Source organism: Diabrotica undecimpunctata, chromosome 5 (genome assembly GCF_040954645.1).
Source record: "Diabrotica undecimpunctata isolate CICGRU chromosome 5, icDiaUnde3, whole genome shotgun sequence".
NCBI lineage: Eukaryota > Metazoa > Arthropoda > Insecta > Coleoptera > Chrysomelidae > Diabrotica > Diabrotica undecimpunctata.
The window spans coordinates 93,888,308-93,910,216 of NC_092807.1; the positions used below are offsets into that span (position 1 = coordinate 93,888,308).

Below are 21,909 nucleotides of genomic sequence, written 5' to 3' on the forward strand. Positions count from 1 at the left end.
GACATTTTTAGATCAATAAAAATGAGCTGATTTCAAAAAAGTATAATACTCGGGTCTAATGGATATAATTTGAAAGATATGCGCTTAGAAAATAAATTATTTATTATCAATTGCAAAAAAGTAACCTACTACTAGTTTTTAGTAAAATGTAATTATTTTTAGTGACGTTCAGTAACAATTAGGTATTATAATAATTGTATTAATTCGTGAATGTTCTGTATTATTGCTTATAATTAATTTGAAGTAGAAATGAATTTGAGTCTAAAGGAAAGAATTGAAATACTCATGATGATTGGGTATGGAGACAAATCGCGAACTCAGATTCAGGTTAGTAGTGATCTCGATATTTGCAAAACAACGGTACACAAAGTACGTAAAAGTAAGTAAAGTAAGTAAAATGCACAGTTGTACAGGAATTAAACGAGGATGATCCAGATAAAAGAAAACAATTTTGCAAAATAATGATGGATAACAGCTACCGAAACCCTCTCTTGGTTGAAACTGTTATTTTTCTGATGAGGCTACACTCAAATTAAATGGCGATATCAACCGTCAGAATTGTAGATACTGGGCAAAAGAAAACTTCAACTGGATGCGGGAACATCATACACAATACCCGCAAAAGGTAAACGTATGGGCTGGCATTGTAAGAAATAAAATCATTGTACCCTACTATTTCGAAGGTAATTTAAACGGGACAGCATACCGTCAGTTTTTAAGTGGGTATCTCGTACCCACTTTAGTTCATTTATTCCCCAGTACAATTAATCTTGGAAGTTTTGATAAAAATTTATGGTTTCAACAGGATGGTGCGCCTCCACATTATACTTTAGATGTTCGAAGGTACCCAAACAAAATTTTTCCGAACAGTTGGATTGGAAGACGTGGACATATTAAATGGCCAACGAGGTCGCCAGACCTCAATCCTTTGGATTATTTTATGTGGAGTCGTTTAAAGAATGTTGTTTATAAAACTAAACCTGCAAATATTGGAGACTTAAAACAAGAATTCGTGAAGAAATAAACAATATTTCTCAAGAAAGCATAAACAAGGTTCTACAAGAATTTGTACAACGTTTGGGTTACTGTCAAATACAACAAGGGCTACAATTTGAACATTTAAGATTAAGTCATGTATTAATTACTGGATTACTTTCAAGTTATTTATTATAATTTATTTATAATTTATTAATATTATAAACCAATAAAAATTAATTTTCTAAGCGCATATCTTTCAAATTATATCCGTAGACCCCCAGTATTATACTTTTTTGGAATCAGCTCATTTTTATCGATCTAAAGATGTCCTAAAATACAGGATGTTACATTTAAAAAAAGAGCTGATGACGTCATCACTGTAATGTGTATCACCTTGTATAATGAAATTTTATTGTAAAATGTAGAACATTAAATTTAAAATATAAATATTTTAATATTTATATTTATAATATTTTAATTTAATATTTTATATTTAATATAAAAAATATTTTTATAAAAAAATAAATAATCCAAAACACAAAATAACGCACAGCGCTGTGAAATAATATCAAATACTGACCTGAACGACAACGATCACTTCACTCTTCGACACTTCGAAAGGATGGCCAACGTGGATGAAGTTTTTGAAATGTTCGTAATTCGCGTAATTGATTAGCTATAGAAAGCGCGCATTTTAAATATCAACGAATCAAACGTAGGTTAGGAATAGACCGCTGATGTGTATAACGCTGCAATATCTTTGTAGTTTTGTAGTAGTAACTTAATGCGTTAGAAAGAAATCGTAAAGCTGTATCGCATAGAAAGAAGGCTTTGAGAAGAACTTTATATTTCTGGCTTATTTCTAAACTGAACATATAAGAACATGGACAATAATAAACTTGGACTCATTAAAATATGACGAAGAATACCATGTACAGTCGCCACCAAATTATTGTAGAATTTGTTATCTGCATGCCATTATGAAGTCTTTTCTATTTGAAGTGATTACTAACAAAAGCAGGTAGCAGATATAACCATAAATAAATAGTACTTCGTTGCGGTCTATTTTTTTATGTTAGATACTTCCCGAAGCTTAACGACACCACTCAAATACAAATGACTTTGTAATAAGCCTAAGATAAGGTTTTCTGCAATAATTTGTTGGCAATTATACGTTTAATCTAGCATCATTATCTCCCACGTGGGAAAGTTACTACATATTATAGAACATATTATTGTACACTTTTCTTCTTCTTCTTCTTCTAGTGCCGACTCCACTAATGAAGGTTGGCTGTAACCATTGCAAATTCGTCTCTATCTGCTGATTTACTTAAAGGCGTTTGTGAGTTCAACCCAGTCCAGTCGCGAATGGTTTTCAGCTAGGATATTTTTTATCTACCAGGACCCCTTTTTTCTTCTACTTTATCCTTCGTAATCAGCTACAACAACTCGTAGTTCTCATTTCTAAGTATGTGTCCCAAATATGCTGTCTTTCTCCTTTCATGGTGGTCAAAAGTTCTCTGCCTCCTATCATTCTGTGGAAAACCATTTCGATCGTAATATGATCGGTCCGTGGTACTTTCAAAATTCTTCTAAAAATCCACCTTTCAAATGCTTTCAGCTTTCTCATTAAGTCAAAATTAACTGTCCAGTTAAGTTTTGGCACCATAAAGAAGAATAGAGTGAATATTATATTTCATCATCCGATATCGAATTTGCAAATTAAGTCTTTGTTTACTCAGAAATTTCCTCATCTTCAACAAGGCTGCTCTTGATTGCTCAATTATTGATTGAATATCTGATTTTGGATTTATATTTTCAGTAATCCAGACTCCTTAGTACTTTATTTTGACCACTTGTTCAATATTTTCATTTTTTATCTGTTTTTGTTTTCTTTATGTTTATTGTTAAACGAAAGTATTCCCCAGTAGCACAAATTGTGTTTAGTAGCGTCTGTTGGTCTTTCTCACTTTCAGCAATAGTAACTGTATCGTCGGCATAACGTAAGTTATTTATATCTTCACCATTTATCTTGATCCTTTCTGTACAGTTTTCAACTGCCTGTGTAAATAATTAGTCGGAATATACATACATATATTAAATAGTAATGGTAAAAATACACAGCTTTGTCTCACATCTCTACTTATCTCTAGCGCATCCGTGCTATTTCCATCTAATGCTACCACAGCCTGTTGGTTCCAATAGAGATTTCTCAATATGTTAACATCATTTTTTTTTGAGTCTTTTTCGCTTTAGACATTCCATGAGAATGTTATGGTTAACTTTGTCGAAAGCTATAGTCTATAAATGTGACGAAAAAATATTTATGTTGGTCTAGACGTTTTTGAGCAATACTTGTGAAACTATACAGCGATTCTACTGTTCCGAGGAAATTACGAAAGCTTGTCTATTCCTCATATCTATTTCGCACTTTCTGAATATTCTTGCATGTATAATTCTTCTATAACATTTAAAAATGTTTATAATAATTGTAACATTAAGCTGACCAATCTATAGTCATTACAGTGATTGGGATTCTTGGTTTTTGGTAGCAATCCAAGCGATCTCCAATTTTAACGAACTCCACTAATTTTTTTGTGCTTCTTTGTTAACAACAATATGCAAGAACAGTCTTTTGTTTGCAACAATGTATTAACAAGCGTCTAATTGTTCAATTGTGTCTGTGTTTTTGTAAGCGGAATCTTGGCTAACTATACGAGGAGAATCAAAACTAACAAAAAGTCTGTTAATATTTCAACACTGTTTATTGAATTCAAAACGTTATTGAATTGTAAACAATATTGTCAATCTAAAACTGTCCTTTTACATTTATTGATGTTTTATAGCCAACTACTAGACCGTTGGATTTCCGACAAAGTTTGTCCACGATTTTATCCGCTGCGTCTTTGAGAGTGCTGAAAGATGAAATCAACGAAAGTGAACTATGTGAAAACTTTAGGACTTCCTGGGCAACTTTTCGTGAAAATGGAATTTTCTTTTGCAAAAAAAATTTCCTTTTGTAAAAAAAATTTTCTCTTTTACGCCATTTTGCGAATCGATAGGGAACTATTGATTTTATTTAAAAAAAATTGGCATTTTGGCAAAAAGACGTTAGACATTACTAAGATATTTGGGAATAAAATTATATATACATAATACTGCTTATATTACATTAATGGTTATTACCATTTAATAAAATCATGTTATGCTTTGAACGTAGTTTTCTTTTTTGATAGTAGAGATACCGAGTTGTTTTTTTACGAAAATGTTTGATGAACCTACCTCGCAGTATTAATAAAATGTAGTGTTTCTTTCTAAGAAATTCCACACGGTGTTGCAAAATAAGATGAAAACACAACTTTATTGACCTATAATGTGAAAGGTTCAGAAAAAAGTAGATTCAAACGTATGGTACATTTAAGGTGATGCGTTAATTTTGGAGACTAGTATAAATTGATTGCTGACAAACATTAAAAAATGAGTACAGTTCATCCCAAACCCTTCTTTCAGTGCGTCATAGTTGATCGAATTCTCTCTAACGCATTAACCTAGAAGTGACAGAAAAAAACGTGAGTCTGTGATTATTATACATAGAACTTAGAAAATTATGTATCGTTTACGGGTATTTGCATATTAAAGCGAATTCTACTTACGGATATATAATTGGTTGGAGTTTCTTCTTCTTCTTCTTAAAGTGCCCTCTCCTCAATGGAGGTTGGCTACTACAATTTTAAAATCTTCTCTATCTTCAGCTGTTCTTATTAGCTGTTCAAAATTTAGCCCTGTCCATTGTCGGATGTTTCTGAGCCACGATAGTCTTTTTCTTCCTAGGCCTCTCTTTCCCTCGATTTTTCCTTTCACTATAAGTTGGGCATATTGGTACTTATTATTTCTCAGTATGTGGCCTAGGTATGATGTTTTTCTAACTTTTACTGTGTTAAAAAGTTCTCTTTTGGTTGGAGTTTAGAATGCGCTAAATAGATATCCAATCAATGATGCGCATAAATATAATTTGACGCAGATGGTCTCTTCTTCTTCTTCGTTTGTTTTTGGGTTTCGATTATATAATCATTTACCCAGTACATGTAAGGTTATGCTCGTCTTGCTCTAGGCAATGCACAACCAGGGATAAATTTCTACTTCTGTTTACTTTACTGCTAATTGACAACTGGGTGATACTGAAAGATCAGCTTTTTCATTTGTTTATCTTCTTCATTTAAGGTTACTTTTTACTGCTAATTGACAACTGGGTGATACTGAAAGATGAGCTTCTCCATTTATTTATTTTCTTCATTTAAGGTTACTGTTTACTGCTAATTGACAACTGGGTGATACTGAAAGATCAGCTTTTCCATTATTTGTTTATCTTCTTCATTTAAGGTTACTGTTTACTGCTAATTGACAACTGGGTGATACTGAAAGATTAGCTTTTTCATTTGTTTATCTTCTTCATTTAAGGTTAGATTAGACTTTTCTCGTTTGGGGGTAGCTTCCAAACATTGTCACATTAGGTATATGGGTAATGCCATGATACTATGAATAACAAGATAGGATCTTCCCGTAGCACAAAATCGGTCGTGTTCGCGCATGCCGTCATTGGAGACCAGAATTTGAATTCTTGTTAAAGTTAAATGGGATTTTTATACATTCTGTGATGAAATTATTCGATTAGCAAAATAATAATATTAAAAAAAGGTTTAATAATTACAATAATCGTACACAAAAGGATATCTCCAAACTATTTATTAAAGATTATTTATTGACACATACAAAAAACTGACATTACGAACGTGCAGGTCTCCAATTACGTCACGACTTATGCGCAATATCTTATCTTCTTAATCATAGTATCATGGGTAATGCTACCTTCGGTTAGGATTAAGGATTTTAAGGACGTACATTTTTGTATGTTAGGATATTTCCAGTATTTTCTAGATTTATTTTGTTATTTTGACAAGTATAAAACAAAAAATTTTTTTTATAGATCGATTTGAAAAAATTTGATGAATTTAATAATTATTTTTATAACTTTCTCAGAGGGTTTATATAGAATACTATGTAAAGATATTGGACTCTCTATTCCTGCTTTTATTAGTTCTAAATACAGATCCATATTTTTGTGTTTGTTTATGGGACATTCAAAGAAGATATGGATCACTGTTCCAATGGTTCCGCATTCACATATCGGTGTTTCCGTTTTACCTATTTTGTAGAGATAGCAAGGAGTTTTGCAATGTCCACTACGTAAACGATTAATATTTGTTATGGTATTTCTGCCCATATACCCACATTTGGCATACCATGGTTTTATGGGGAAATCACACTGCAATCTGCAATAGTTTGGATCTTTATGTTTAATTTGGGAATGCCATTCATTGTAGAACTGTGTTAAAATGTCTTTTTTTGTAACGCAAAAGATATCTGTACTAACATTTTTTATATTATATGGTACTCTTAATTCTCTCCCAATATTCGCCAGCCTATCAGCTACCTCATTACCTTTAATCCCCTGATGTCCAGGTACCCATTCTATTCCTATCGAGAATCCCATATTATTAGCTTCTACCAATAGTTTTTTGGTCATTATGGTTACGTAATCCATTTGATCCCATTTGAGACTGGAAATTTTGGATAAAGCACTTTTTGAATCCGCAAAGATAACTGCTTTCATGATCCCCTTCTCAATGCACACAGAGATAGCTTTATATATAGCTATCATTTCAGTTGTACAGATTTGTGTGTAATTATGGAGCCTTGATGAAAATTTGTAATTAATCTGTGGTATATAAATTCCAAATCCAGATTGGTTTGTTTGTGGGTCGATAGATCCATCTGTATATACATAGGTATGATTACTATATATTCCACCATATTTTGCTAAAAACATTTCATTAGATTCAATTTCATATTTTTCATATTCTAGGCTATTAATTGTAATAGAATACAAAAGAATTTTTCTTTCTACTTCATATATGGGATTAATTTTGTATCGGATTATATTTTTTGATTTTTTGAGTATGTCCGTATATGCTAATGAGTAGTCTGGTATAGCTTTATTCTTCCAAAATTGGTTATTTGCGTTTATAGCTTCATTTAACTTATTTAAACTTCTTATTACTATGTTATTTTTTTCAGACATTTGTTTCAATATATACTTATGAGCCAATATTTCCCTTCTAACTTTTAGTGTGGATACTGAACATTCCGCTTGTAATATTAAAATTGGTGTAGAACTTAGACAACCTGTTATAATCCTTAAGGCCACATTTTGTACTTGTTCCAACTTCATCATCAGACTTTTACTGCAAGGATTTAAAAGATTGGCTGCATAATCTAAATGAGATCTTACTATCCCTTTGTATAAGCTTAAAAGAATGTTTGGGTCAGATCCCCATTTTGTACCACAAATTGCTCTCATAACATTAATTCCTTTGTTTGCTTTAGCTATCATATCATTTATTTGAATTGTCATATTCAAGTTACACTGTAGATGGAACCCCAGATACTTTATTTCATTTTTCCATGGGATTTCCATATTTTGGTACATAAGGTGGGGGAAGTTATAAGCTTGAGCTCTTTTTCTAAATATTATTGCTTTTGATTTATGTGCTGAGATTTTAAAGTTGTGTGTTTCAAACCACTCCTGTAATTTTTGTAAGTAAGTATTTAAGCAATTAATTGATTTATATATATCTGACCCTTGTACCAGAATTACAAAATCATCTGCATATTGGAAGCACTCCATTTCAGGTTTGATTAAATCATGTAAAGACTTAGAGTACAAATTAAACAATATTGGACTGAGAGGAGACCCTTGTGGCAATCCAATTGATGCTTGGATTGGGCCTAGTATATTGTTTGATTCATCTTTAATATAAATATTTCTATTGAGCAAGAATTGCATAATTAGGTTTGTATAGGTTGTTGGAATACCATACTTTATTAGATATTTATATAGCAAAAACGTATTGACAGTATCATATGCCCTACTAATATCCAAAAAAATTGCGATTGTATTTAAATTTTTACTAAATCCTGTTCTAATATAATTTATTGTTAAAGCTAAATTATCGTTACACCCTTTATTTCTTCTAAATCCTAACTGTTTTGGATTCAATATACAATTTTTTTCAATTATTTGTTCAATTCTTAATTTAATTATATTTTGGAGTATTTTGCCCACACATGACTCTAGGGCAATATTTCTATAGTTGTCTGCACATAATGGATCTTTATAGGGTTTTAAGAAAGGAATAACAAGAGTGTTTTTCCATTCTTGTGGAAATCCAGCTTTTCTGTTCATTATTTGATTAAATATTATTGACAGTGATTCTAATGCTACCTGAGGAAGTCTGCCAATCATACTATATGTTATTAGATCTAAGCCAGTAGCCTTATCCTTTTTTTTAATGACACTTATTATTTCCTCTCTGGAAATGTCCTCCACATTGTCATTGGATTGGATAACAGTAAATTCTGGATCTGTTATATCAACTCCCAATTTATTTAATATATCCAAAGCTATGTGTTTGCTGGGAAGTTTGGCAGGAATTATTGCATTTTGTTATGTGGAGAACTGTTTAACAGTTCGCCATATTTCTGCTAGAGGAGTGTCCCTGTTTAGTCCATTACAAAAGCATCTAAAACTATTTCTTTTTTTATTTTTAAATATTTTTTTACTATAGGCAAAGATTTTTTTGATTTCTATATAATTATCTGTACTTGCATCTTCTTTGTATTTTTTGATTTTTTCTTTCCTCATTTTAATTAAATTTGAGCATTCCGTGTCCCACCATGGAGGACTTTTCTTTTTTCCTGTGTGCTTTTTTGTTTCCAAAAAGAGTATTTCTTCATCACTCACCTTCTCCATAATTTGCGTAAAGGTGCTATATTCTTTACACCCACTTTTCATTAGTTCTTCTATTTTTGAACAGTATTTTTCCCAATTGGCATTTTTAATGTTTCTTTTGTAACTTTTTTGGATAGATGTATGTTGAATTTGTGTCTGGATTTTACACATCGTTGGGAAATGATCACTACCACCCGAGTCCTCTAACACATCCCATTGACATCTGTTCACTATTTCCGAAGAGATTAGTGTTAGATCTACTGCTGAAGCATTCTGACCTGGGAGTGTAATCCGTGTGGATCTTCCATCATTGCAACAAACTAGATCCAAATCCTCTAGAGAGTCAGCAATTATTCTTCCATTAGCATTAGTAGTTACCTGACTTCCCCAAAGTGCATTATGTGCATTCAGATCACCCATTATAATTTTATTGCCTCTGATTTTTTCTATTCGCCCAACCCATCCATTTAAATCTATTTTTGCCCCAGGATGAATATAAATATTAATTATTGTTATGTCTCAATCAATTATTTTAACTGCTAAAATTTGAATTTTACTATTATTATTGTTATAAGTATATACTACTTTATGATCCAAACTATTATCAACAGCAGTAGCAATACCACCATAACCATCTAATCTATCCAATCGATGTATTTTATACCCTCTTAAATAAAAATGATGATTTATTTTTAACCATGTTTCATTTAATAATATTACTTTAGGGTTAAAATCGTGTATAAAAATCTTTAAACTATTATAATTACTGTTTAAACTTTTTATGTTCCATTGTAGGATGTATGGATTCTTGGGATCCATCTAGATCTAATAATTTTCTATTTGTTGAAGTTTCATGTGTAATTAGCTTGTTCAAGTAGGTGATTAGGTCTTCCTTATGTCTCCAATTCAGTTTGTTTAGTATTTCATTCAATATTTTTTCCGTTTCCCTCTCTAGTTGTTCTGTACGTGAACATCCAGGGATAGGAATTTTAGAACTAACAGAGAAGGTTCCCTCTTCAAATCTGCCATTTGGAGATATTAAATTCTGATTGTGAAGCTCTCTGTCATAAGTTTTATTTGACTCGTTAATTTTTCTTTTATTTTTGTTCCCGCTATTTTCTGTTTTTTTGCTAAACCACTGTTCTGGGTTACTTCGAATATTTTCTATCCATCGCTCATTAATTGGAATTCTGTCAGGTATATTAACCTGATTTGATAGAGGTGGAAATTCGTCCTGGCTTACTCTAAATGTATTTTCTTTTGATAACTTTTTATTGGAGACATATGGATACCTTTCACTTGCCTCAAAATAAGAGAGATTATCTAATGACATAACAGCTTTAATATTCTGTTGTCTGACATATTCAGGACACTCTTTAAAAGTACTTACATGAAAATTACTACTACAATGGAGACATTTCATCATACATTCACCTTCATGTGCTTTATCAGCACAATTTTTACATTTTTTATCCCCTCTGCATTGATTTTTTGTATGGCCAAAACGAAAACAATGATAGCATTGAACCACCGGAATCATATATGGCTTTACCCTAAAGGGAATCCCATATATAGAAACCTCTTTTGGAATTTGTTTTCCTGAAAAGGTAAAAGCAACTGTCTCTGTATTTATGTATTTGCCTGAATCATATTTTGATTTTCTTTTAAAACGTCTTACCTCCAAAATTTTAATATTTACTGAGGATGTACCCGAAAAACTAATTAATTCAACATCAGAAATACTTGCATCAACATTATTTACTACACCCCTACAAGTTACTTTATTAGCAGGAATAAAGAGTTCATATCCATCATTTTTAATCTCTATATTTGAAACAAATTTATTAGCACATTCCCATTTCTTAAAAATAACGCTAATTCGGTTTTTACCCTTTTTATGAATTTTTTGTATATTCTCAATTTTCTTATCATGTATATATTTTGCTAGCTTTAAAAAACTATAATTTCCGACGTTATTGTTTTTTGATTCCATATAGACCTCAAATGGGCCAGTGTCGGTATACTGATAAGAATACTGTTTTTTGTCTTCATGTTGATTAGTGGTCTCCGAATTATCATTATTTCCTACAAATGTTTTGTCTAAATTTATATTACATTCTATATCTGAATCATCTCTCTTACTTATTACCATCTCAACACTAGGAGGACCAACCCCCCCTGTGCTATCCCCCATTATTAAACCTCTTTAAATCTTTTTTTTTCCAATTGATTTTAAACAATAAAAATTATTTATATACAACTAAAAATTAAATTAAAGTTTATAAAGATAGGAACAGAACTATTATAATACAACCTCTCTCCACAAAAGCCAATCACGGAAACCGAAGATAGCCTCAACCCTCAACCTCAAATGAGTTTGACAGAACCTCTCTCCTACTTTCGATGGACAAAATCGACAAATTGTTAAGATTTTCTTCAAAAAACCGTGCTTCAAGTTTGACAGTTTTTTGGCAATTCGCAGATGGTCTCAATAGTGACAGTACTTTGACAATGTCAACTGATAAAATGATAATTGTCATTCCAGGTTAGTATTTTCAGACATTTTACAGTGAAAATTTAATTCTGTATTTATTGTCATAAAAATATTTTAAATATGCCGAGATATATCGAGAATGAACAAAGACTAATATTAAAATTATTAAATTATTTTCAATTAGAAAAAGAGGCTGGGACAACTTTATTACCAGTTTCTGCCGTTCGTGAAGTAAGTTTTAAAATATTCTAAAAAATATTAATAGTAGTTTAAATACTATACTTTTTAGCGTGTTGCCGAGGCGTTAGGAGTTTTGTTACCAACAGTAAGACGATTGGCAAATGAAGGCATCCAAACAGATGCTAGCTATTCTGTTGCAATGAGTACTTCAGTATGTGAAAATCTAGGACCTTCATTAACCAATAAATATGAACATGTTATTAGAACTCGTGTATACAGAATGTTTAGTGAAGGTTTGTATCAAAATATAGTTTGCCATAACCTACTGAAATATCACTAGCATCTTTACATTGTTTCGTGTTCATTTTAGGCCAACGTGTTACCCTTCTTACTCTTCAAGAAAAACTGAAGTACATAGATGAAATTACCATTTCTACTAGTTCACTGAGTAGGGTTTTAAAAGCTATGAAATTCAGATGGTTAAACTGCAAGATAACAAATCGAAAATATCTAATGGAACAATCACATGTGGCATATAAAAGATTACAGTTTTTAAAAGACTACAAAAAAATCAACATGATTTACAGCCGTTACAACCAGTTTTTTTGGATGAGACCTGGATATATAGCAAGGGAGGATTCCGCAAGAGTTGGCAAGGTGGCAGCATTAATGCTGTTAGAAAGAGGACCGGAGAAGGTGTACGATATATTGTACTCCATGCGGGTTGTAAAAATGGATTCATTGATAATTACAGTCTAATTTTCAAAAGTGGAAAAACAACTGGAGATTATCATGATTCGATGAATGCAGAAAATTTTGAAAAATGGTTTGAATATCAACTTTTGCCAAATTTAGAAGAACCGTCGTTAATAATTACGGACAATGCACCTTACCACTCTAGTTTAGTAAAAAAAATACCAAATTCAAGTTGGACTAAACACTCTTTAGTAGAAAGGTTAAAGGGGAGACATATACGTGTTTCAACAACCATGATGAAACTTGAATTATTGGAGATGGTGAAAAAACATTTACCAGATAAAGTTTTCAAGTATGTATTAAGAGATATTTAATAAATGAGATATTTATTTTATTCTACAGATTAGATGATGTACTGGCACTTCAACATGGTCATAGAGTATTGAGATTGCCTCCATATCATTGCCAGTTTAACCCAATTGAGAATGTTTGGTCAGATTCAGATTAGAGCAGGTAATTCAAGCGTACTGAAATTCGTAGATAATAATTGGATAATAATTGTGGTTAAATTTTTAAGGTTACACCAGAAAAATGGAAGCAATATGTAAGACATGCAGAAGATATCATTAATGAATACTGGGAGACAGCCCAAAAAATTGATGCCAGCCACATATCTCCAAAAATTATTGATTTTAACAAATCAGATACTGAATCAGATTGGGAATTCAGTACTGATATTGAGGAAATATCTTAAACTATTACCGTTATGGATATTCATATGTATTAAAACGGTTCTTTTTAGAACCACATTTTATTGAAATGTAAGATATAATTGATGCCAGCCACATATCCCCTGTAATCATTGATTTTAATGAATCAGGTTCTGAATCGGATTGTGGATTGTTTGAAATATAATATTCATTTTTGTTATTCATAAAAAAAGAAGGTAAGCTTACATTCGGTATCTTGTTTTTTAACTAAACTGCATTAACATTATTTCATCTGCATACCGGAACTGGTAGATTAACTCAAAAATCAACTGTTTTACTATTTAAACTATTAACATTGTTTTTTTAACTAAACTTCATAACAATCTTTCATGTGCACACCCAATCTGGTAGAATATCTCACTATTTAAACTATTTCCACGATTTTATGATAAATCTTCACAAAATTATCTATTGGCTGCCACAGAAACTTTCCGAAAATTACTTATCCGAATACGACTGATTTCAATCGATGCTATTTTATCACAGGAATGTTTGCTTTGATGCCTTGCAATTTGCAATTGCCAGTAATTTTTTTTATCTCGCCGCAGTCAACTCTTAAAAGATTCTATAGCAGGAAGCGTTATTTTAAATAAACAAACATTCCAATTCCATAGTGTTTGTAATAAATAATAATAAATCCATAAATAAATCTTAGCTAATTAAGCACTTTCCTTGGAATGTATAGAATAGGAATTATGAGAAACTGCCGTTCCAATATAATGCGCAATAAAAATTTTTATATAGGACGAGACCTCTAATAAGTAAAATAAAAAAAAAAAAATTTGAATTCTTAAAGTTTTTACTTCACATTTTAAAAAAATAACCTTTTCACATTTAGCCGATTACAATCCTGCAACTGTCAGATTTAACTAAAATGTTATGCAATAATTCTCGACATTCTTAAAATCGTATAGGACGTCAAAATTAGTGACGCACTGAAAGAAGGCTTTGGGACAGAATGTATAGAAAAAATGAACCTTTTGTAAATTCAGTGTATTATGTTTATTTAAGACATAAAACGATAAATATATTTAAAATTGTTTTTAATAAACTTTTAAAATAAAAATACTTACATTAAATTATACAAAAAACTTAAAACGTGTATTTATTATATTCAACTTTCAACTACTTGTTTCCTTATTGGAAATTTTAAAACTGATTTGGAATCAGCCCATGACTAATATGTGTAGAACATATAGAATTTTGTTAAAATATGTCGTGTCATTATTATCAGTAATTACTTCCATTTCGAAGTAAGGGGAATTCGATTAGAAATAAAAAATTTTATTGTTGTTTTTTGTTAGATAGATTTGTCAGTGTGTCTATGAGACTATGAGTCATATATTGTTGTTATCATACAAATTACTTTTATCTGGTCTATATTAGTAAATAAGAAGAAACCAAGTTTGACTAACTTATTCAAACAAAGGTATAAATTTCTTAAAATGTGCAATGGAAGTTTATAAAAACATATATGCTAAGAAGGAATATTATAGGGTCTTCCAAAAGAGAGTGTCAAACCTTCATAGTTGGTATATAGTCCGTCGGATTTCCGACGATGTTCGTTAACGATTTTTCCCTTATGCCTTTTAGAGCACTGAAAGATGAAATCAGGGAGAGTAAAATATGTGAAAACTGTGCTTTCCTTTTTCACATATTTTACTTCCACATTACGTGAAAATTAAATTCTTTGGAAAAAAAAATTTCTACTGTAAAAAATTTTTCTCCCTTATGCCATTGTACGAATCGATAGGGGAGTATTGATTCTAGTTTTTTAAGTTTTTGGTATAAGGGCTAATGGTGCACTAAAGGTGTTAATTACGACCTAAACATGTAATATTTTCACACCAACGTCCGTGATTTTTTCCTTCGGCCACTTGAAAGTTTGTTAGTTTTCACGATAAGGATCCTGCAAAAAAGGCATTACAGTAGGTCTTGAAAATGAAAAATTTTACCTTGGAAAAGTTGAGAAAACTTAGGAAAATTCGGTTTTCAGAGAAACGCAGCCTGGTTCAACTTTAGATTTCTTGTTTTTTGTTTAAATCATGACATTTTCAGTACACAAAAAAGGGATAAAATCGTGGTACAAATGCTTAATGAAATCCGACGGTATAATAGTTTAGTTTTGAAATTATAGACACTAAATTCCAAGAAATGGTGAGGAAATAAAATGTGTGATAGCCCCTTCTACCTGTTATATTCATATATAAATGTCTACTCTTTCTACTTTCGCATTCATATCTCCCACAATTATTTTTTTTATGTCATATTTTGGAACTTTTCCAATTAGCTCATCAAGTTGTTCATGGAACTCTATTTTCATGTTTTTCTGTTCTGTAGAAGCATGAGTGTTAATTATGATGATTTTTCTATATTTCCTACGCAATCTTAGATAGCCACAGTATTTCTGATATTGTTTGAAAATCAGTTACTACTGGGCTTATTCTCTCTGACACCACAAAACCCATTTCCATTTATCTCATTTCCCAGCTGCTTGGTTTCTTGTAAAGCCAATATTTAGATTTTATATTTCTCTCGTATTTCATCTAAATTTCTTAATGCTCCTTCTTCGTAAGTCCCTCTTACGATCCATGTTCCCACTTGAGGTAACTAATACGGTAAAAATATTTCTACTAAATTTCTATTCTTCCAAAGTTTATTGTAGTAAGAATTCGTTTTATATGAATCGTTTTATAATATGAGTATATTAAGAATATATGTTAGATATGGCTATCTTCTCCAAAACAGCCTCCAATAATTCAAGAGATTATTAACATTACCAGAAGGACATCTATATCAGTTTAACAATTCATACTGAGTTTTTATTTAAATATACTTTAGCTAAATTACCATTTATTTCATAATTCTTATCAGTAAAATATTTCACAAAGCTTATTACGTTACGAAACAAAGTAGTTTTTACCCAGATTTCAGTATCACGCCAATACCTGAGTGAGAATAATTTGCCGCTGGATAAAAATCAGGGATACAGTAATAAATGATAGACGCTGAAGGTTTCCATATTTCAAACAAAATAGAAAATTTATTGAATTAAAAACTTTGTCATTTAATAAATCATTGATTTTATCAACACTAAACTTTACGTTTAACGTAAAACAATAGATGATTTACTCCCAAACACAATTTTACGTTTTTTTTTAATTATTTCGGAACTCCCTTTATATTGTTTATTAACAAATGGTTTATTGATAACACCTTTGTTCTTTCTATTACTGAAATACATCAGTACTATAGTTAACCTGAAGCGGTTAATACCTTTTTTATAGAGTTCTGATAAATATGAAAGTCGAAAATAGTCAAAGAAAACGTCGTCGACCAAATTTTTCACCAAAGGTGAAAAAACTATTACATATATACAATGTAATAAATGTATTGTGGAGTCCGTGAAAGGAATGAAAATATTGGTCAATGATATTGTAACTATATGTAGTGATTGGACTAAAGTATCTACGAGAAGTGCTCAAAGAATTCTTAAACAATTCAAACAAAGTGAAGGTAAGTCGGACACGTCTGTTGAAAACATTGATGTCAGAAGAAGAGATCGTATTTAGCTTGAAAAAGATATTAAGTATGCTATTTGGAGAAAATCCCATGCTTTCTTTTTCCAATTCCAACGTTAGTGAAGAACGCAGCCGAAATAAATTCCAACTATCGCCGTGATCAAAGAAAAATCTACTATTTAGACGAAAGTTGGCTAAATCAAGGCTTGTGTCTCAAAGGTTTGTCAAGAATTTGAAGTTAGATACCGTCGACAAACCTTCATTAAAAGGTTATAATCCGGTCTGAAAACACCAGCGAACAAAGGACAAAGACTCATTTTTACGCACATAGGCAGTGATTCCGGTTTTTTGGACAACGGATTGTTTGTCTTTGAATTCAAGAAAACTAATGACTATCATGACGAAATGAACGCCCAAAACCTTGAAGGTTGGTTTTCAAAGATTTTATTAAACCTTGAACTAAATTGTCCCGTCGTTATGAACAATAAATCTTACCATAGTAGACTATTAGAGCCGTCACCAACAACTGCCTAGCGGAAAGCTGACATCATAAACTGGCTCTCTCAAACAAATATATTATTCGATGACAATATGTTGAAAGTAGAATTATTAAATCTTCTAAGGAGACATATACCCGAATACAAGAAATATGCTGTCGACGAAATGGATCGTAAAAGAACATGATTGTTCTGCGCCTCTCTTCATGCCATTATGAGCTGAACTCTATCGAACATATAACTCGATCAAGTAGCGAGAGAAAACCTAACTTTTAAAATGGATAATGTTAAAGGTCTGGTAGCTACTGCTATAAAAAACGTCACGCAAGACTCATGAAAAAATTGCATATTACATACTAGAAAAGAAGATAGCAGATTGTGGTATCTTTGGTATCTAGTGAATGGTTTCTTTGAACCTTTTATTGTCAATATGGCTTATATTGATTGCAATAGTTCTTTATCATCCGACTAGCTTTGTTCAAACAATAGTTAATATTTTGACCTATTTTGACCTCTTGTGGATGTCGAGGTCTTCTTCTTCTTCCTATGCCGTTCCCATTAACGGAGGTTGGCGACAACATTTCTAAAAGTTTATCTTTTGCAACGTGGAATAATTCGTCTACAGTCATGTTTGTCCAGTGTCGAATATTTCGCAGCCATGAGTTCCTCTTTCTACCTATTCCCTTTTTGCCATCGATTCTACCCTGAATGGTGACCTGCAGAAGACTATATTTATCATTCCTCAGTATGTGTCCAAGGTATGCAGTCTTGCGTACTTTTATTGTTTTCAACAATTTTTTGTCTCGACCCACCCTTCTCAGTACTTCCTCATGGGTGACCCTGACAGTCCATGGAATTCTAAACATTCTCCGGTATATCTAAAGTTCAAAGCTTCTTAACTATTTGCGCTTTTATGTTTTTACCCCGTACAATAGTTGGGACGAGACGTAACATTCAACAAACCCAGCGCAGTATTCAGATTTTTGTCACAGAATAATTGCTTGAATTTTAAGAACGCTGCCCTTGCCATTTCTATTCGTAACCTGATCTCTTGGTCTGGATCTAATTCTGTGTCGATGTAAGCTCCCAGATATTTATATTTTGTCACTCTCTCTATTTGCTGTCCACCAAGGGTTAGTTGTTCATTATTTATTGGACTCCTTGATACTATCATAAATTTGGTCTTATCTGTGTTGATGCCAAGTCCCATTTGAATGCATCCACTATTTATTGTATCTAGTAAAGTTTGTAGTTCTTCTATACTCTCAGCCATAATTACCGTGTCATCTGCAAATCTCATGGTGTTTATGATTTCTCCACCAATTCTTATTCCCTCTTTTCTTTCCCATAAGGCTTTTTTGAATATGACCTGTGAGTACACGTTGAAAAGCGTCGGAGACAAGACGCATCCTTGCCTGACCCCTCTCGCAATCGGTATATTATTTGTTTGGATGTCGAGATACTTTGTCAATATTGCCACATAGAATAGGTAAGTTAATTTTGTTTACATATATGTCAAATTTATACATCTTCTATACCACCTACATATGTTACTAATTTTTAAATGCTAAATAACTTCACGTAATTATGTTATTCTATCTGATTCGATACATTCTGGATGGTGTAGTCACGGGAATATAATCAGGTGGTTTCCCCTTGCCTACCTCTTCGCAGTATCACGGCCGGTTGAATCATTATGTGATATCCGCCCGTGAGTATCTGCCATTAAGCCAACAGTAGAAATCATTCCGCTCTAGCCTTAATGAAGTAATGTAATAGCTGCTGCCTATGCCGTCCTCAGTTGGTCCACAGGTGCTTATTTGGTAAAACCTTATTCACACCTATCCTACATATCTGTAGGACATTTCCCTATCAGCCAGTGGGACGCGCCGTGTCGGGGTTGAGGACTCTCCCGCCCGTTCATCTTCCGCGAAGTACAGAAGAGGCCCTACTATATTTTGGACACATTGCTAGAAGAACAGGTACGATGGAAAAACTGATAGTCGAGGGTAGAGTTGACGGAAAGAGACCGAGGGGAAGATCTCCAAGCCGTTGGGTAGATCAAACAAAAATATTGATTAAACAAGGGTTACATGAAGCCGAACAACTAGCCCAGGACAGGGAAGGATAGAAGGAAATCGTGAAAAAACTGTAAAAACCTGATGGTGTTACCACATCCCAAAAGGGATTAGGACTGAGGAGGAGAGGAAATATGTTATAGTAAAATTAAATTATGTTTAGTAAAAATACTTCTTTAGTACATATAAATTTTTAAAATTCACCTAACAACGTAAACGATACGCTACTGTGTGTGCAGTGAATGTCCAGAATAAGTGATATATCACTGTTCTTTTCTACTGGTCAACGTGGTCATGTTAAATCAGTTACTTTAACTGTCCGTTATTCTATGACTATTAGACTATATGTGAATTATTAATAATGAAGTTAATAATTTATCTATAATCTCAACTTAACAACAGTGTTGTCGTTAAAACTTAATTATCATTTCTCAGAATTCAGTACCTATTTTAGAATATTGAAACTTTACTGTAGCAGCGCCTATGTTATTGAAGATCCATGTATGAAATTTGCTGTCGTTTATTTATTTTGTTTTTCCAAATCACCATGGATGGATATGTAGCGTACAATAACACGAGCAAATGATTAAAAATAGTTTTATCGAAATGTGTGTTTTTTTTCGGGCAACTTCCGCATGCTTTGCCTATTTTACGTCGCCATAATCGTCCTACCGAGGAGCTATTCGCAGTCTGGTGAATAAATTGGAGTTCATCGGTTCAGTAAACAGCATCGAGCACAAAGAAAAAAGAGGGAATGTAAAGGTAGTGTGGGTAAAAATATTGTTAGACAGGAAGTGCCATCTTGAGAGGCCACATTAAACAGAGAGTCCCTTTCCTTGTTTAAGACATCAAATTTAGTTGGGTTATGTTATTGTTTGTCCCAAGTGTCACATGAAATCTTATTTATAATGAAGTTTTTTAACAATTGTGTCGCATTTTAGACTATTATCGTTAATATTTAATTAAAACTTTCTCGTCTAAGACACATTCGAAAAATATTTTATAGCTACTGTTAAAAGTGTCGGAAAATTTAAATTTGGCGCATTCGCTTTTCCGGATATGTATGCCATCAGAGGCCACTTTTTTGGTCTCCTTTTCATAAGGATTACATTCCCTCTTTTGTCTTTTTGCTCGATGGTAAACAGTCAACCAACAACCCTACGTTGAAGAAGCGGAAGAGCTCCCGAAAGCAGCGTCATTGTCCGTGCGAGCGTAGTCTTTTTTTAATTATTGTACTATCAATTACTTTATTTATATTCGTATATAAGTTGTACCTCAGCTGTACTCGCTTAGGTACAGCTGCGGTCACTGAATAGTTTACACCTTCATTTTTACAGTGTAATAATGTAAAATCGCAGTGTCGTACGAATTTGCTAAATGTTAAAGGGCTTGTCAAAAATTTCGTGCTTATTGAAAAACCAAATAAAAAGCTATTATACGCATCCAAAATTCATTTGAATGACGAGCAAAAACAAGACCAATTACCAAACTATAATAGAAGAAAGTTGGCCAGTAAGGCAAGTTGCAGATTTGAACGTGAGACATATGTGCATATGGAAAATCAAATACAGGGATCATTTTTACTCTATATCGGTCTAACGTTGCATTTTTCGATGAAAAGTGTTTCAATCATATACCGCAATGGTCCAACAAGAGTGTATACGCTGAGAAATCATAGGTTTGATGAACGGTATACTCATCTTTTAAGAAAAATTTTAAAAATTGGTTACTAGGTATTCAAGGGTGTAAAGTATTCAATGGCCGTAGCTGTACAATTACTAAAATAGAACGATATACAGAAAATTAGCATGGCCCCTGTGCAAGGATGACAACTTCACTCGAGCATAAATAAAAATCTGATGAAAATAGTTAATGAGTCACTCAAACTCTGCCACTTTGGAGAATCACGGACCAATCCTAAAATTATACAGGCCGATTTTTCGTTTAAACATCCTTGCTAAGGTCTTCTAGAGGATCTTTAGGGAGAAACTAGTAGACTTTACCACAAAAAAACAATATCACTCGCTTATTCCAAATCGGCTTTAAAGGAGGTCACTCTACCAACGCCGCATTGACTAAAATCGTCACTTACATCACCCAAAAACTAAATGAAAAACTTTCTCCCTTGGCATTTTTCTCGATGTTCAAGCACGCCAAAAATTAACTAACACGTAAAAAGTGAGAAAAAGTGTCGGAATGTTTTAGAAAAAAAAACGCTAGCGTTAGACAAGAGTATTTTGCGTAAAGTAAATTACCAACTAAAGCGCTTCCCCTCCAACTAATACATTACGATTAAATATAACCATACTCGAGAGGTCCTCCTCTTTGAGAATAAGTTATAAACTAAAAACCATCCGTCCCCAAAACATCTTACAAACTCCAGGTTTATCTATTGGCAATGTATACATCAGACATCCTAAAAAGAAACTCCCTTTCCCACCCAGAAAACTACTGACCTCTGCCAGCAAGGTATCTATTCCCTGACAAATACATCAATTCCGTGGAGGCAAAAGCTCTTTTTTACCGTGTCTAGATAAACAGTTCACTTAGAGCTTTGCATGCGGACAGCGACAGATTGGTTTCCTATCGTTTCCGATCACATTGCATAATTATAGCTGTCTATAATGAGGTAACAGACACAGCTGCCCTCAACGCGTATCAATAAATTCAGTCAATAACAAAACAAATTTAAAATTCTAAAAAGGAGACCAGTGCCGGTATACATGACCAAGAACACGTCTTGAAGAGGCACAATAAGAAGACTAAATGGGACTTCCAAGACAAACTAGCCCATAGCAACAGCCACTTCGAAGTAAGACGAAGACAAGGCTGTACGTTAGCTATTC

General features: G+C 32.5%; 2 protein-coding genes and 1 non-coding gene across 4 annotated transcripts in view; 2 read left to right on the forward strand and 1 right to left on the reverse strand.

Moving 5' to 3' along the window:
• Positions 1 to 21,909, reverse strand: part of LOC140441477 (START domain-containing protein 10-like) — a 62,751-nt gene that overhangs the window by 40,475 nt on the left and 367 nt on the right. The window contains exon 1 of one of the 2 annotated variants that reach the window (XM_072532221.1): positions 14,041 to 14,135. The exons of the other annotated variant lie outside the window; for it this stretch is intronic. The gene's annotated coding sequence lies outside the window, so the exon portion shown is untranslated. Of the gene's footprint in view, positions 1 to 14,040; positions 14,136 to 21,909 lie in introns of those variants that run through there. 2 annotated transcript variants of the gene reach the window in all.
• Pgm2a (phosphoglucomutase 2) overlaps positions 1 to 21,909 on the forward strand; it is a 60,107-nt gene that overhangs the window by 17,242 nt on the left and 20,956 nt on the right. The window lies entirely within an intron of this gene.
• Positions 20,814 to 20,923, forward strand: LOC140442551 (U6 spliceosomal RNA). Its single transcript, XR_011951073.1, has one exon. It is a non-coding gene; the product is annotated as a U6 spliceosomal RNA (small nuclear RNA).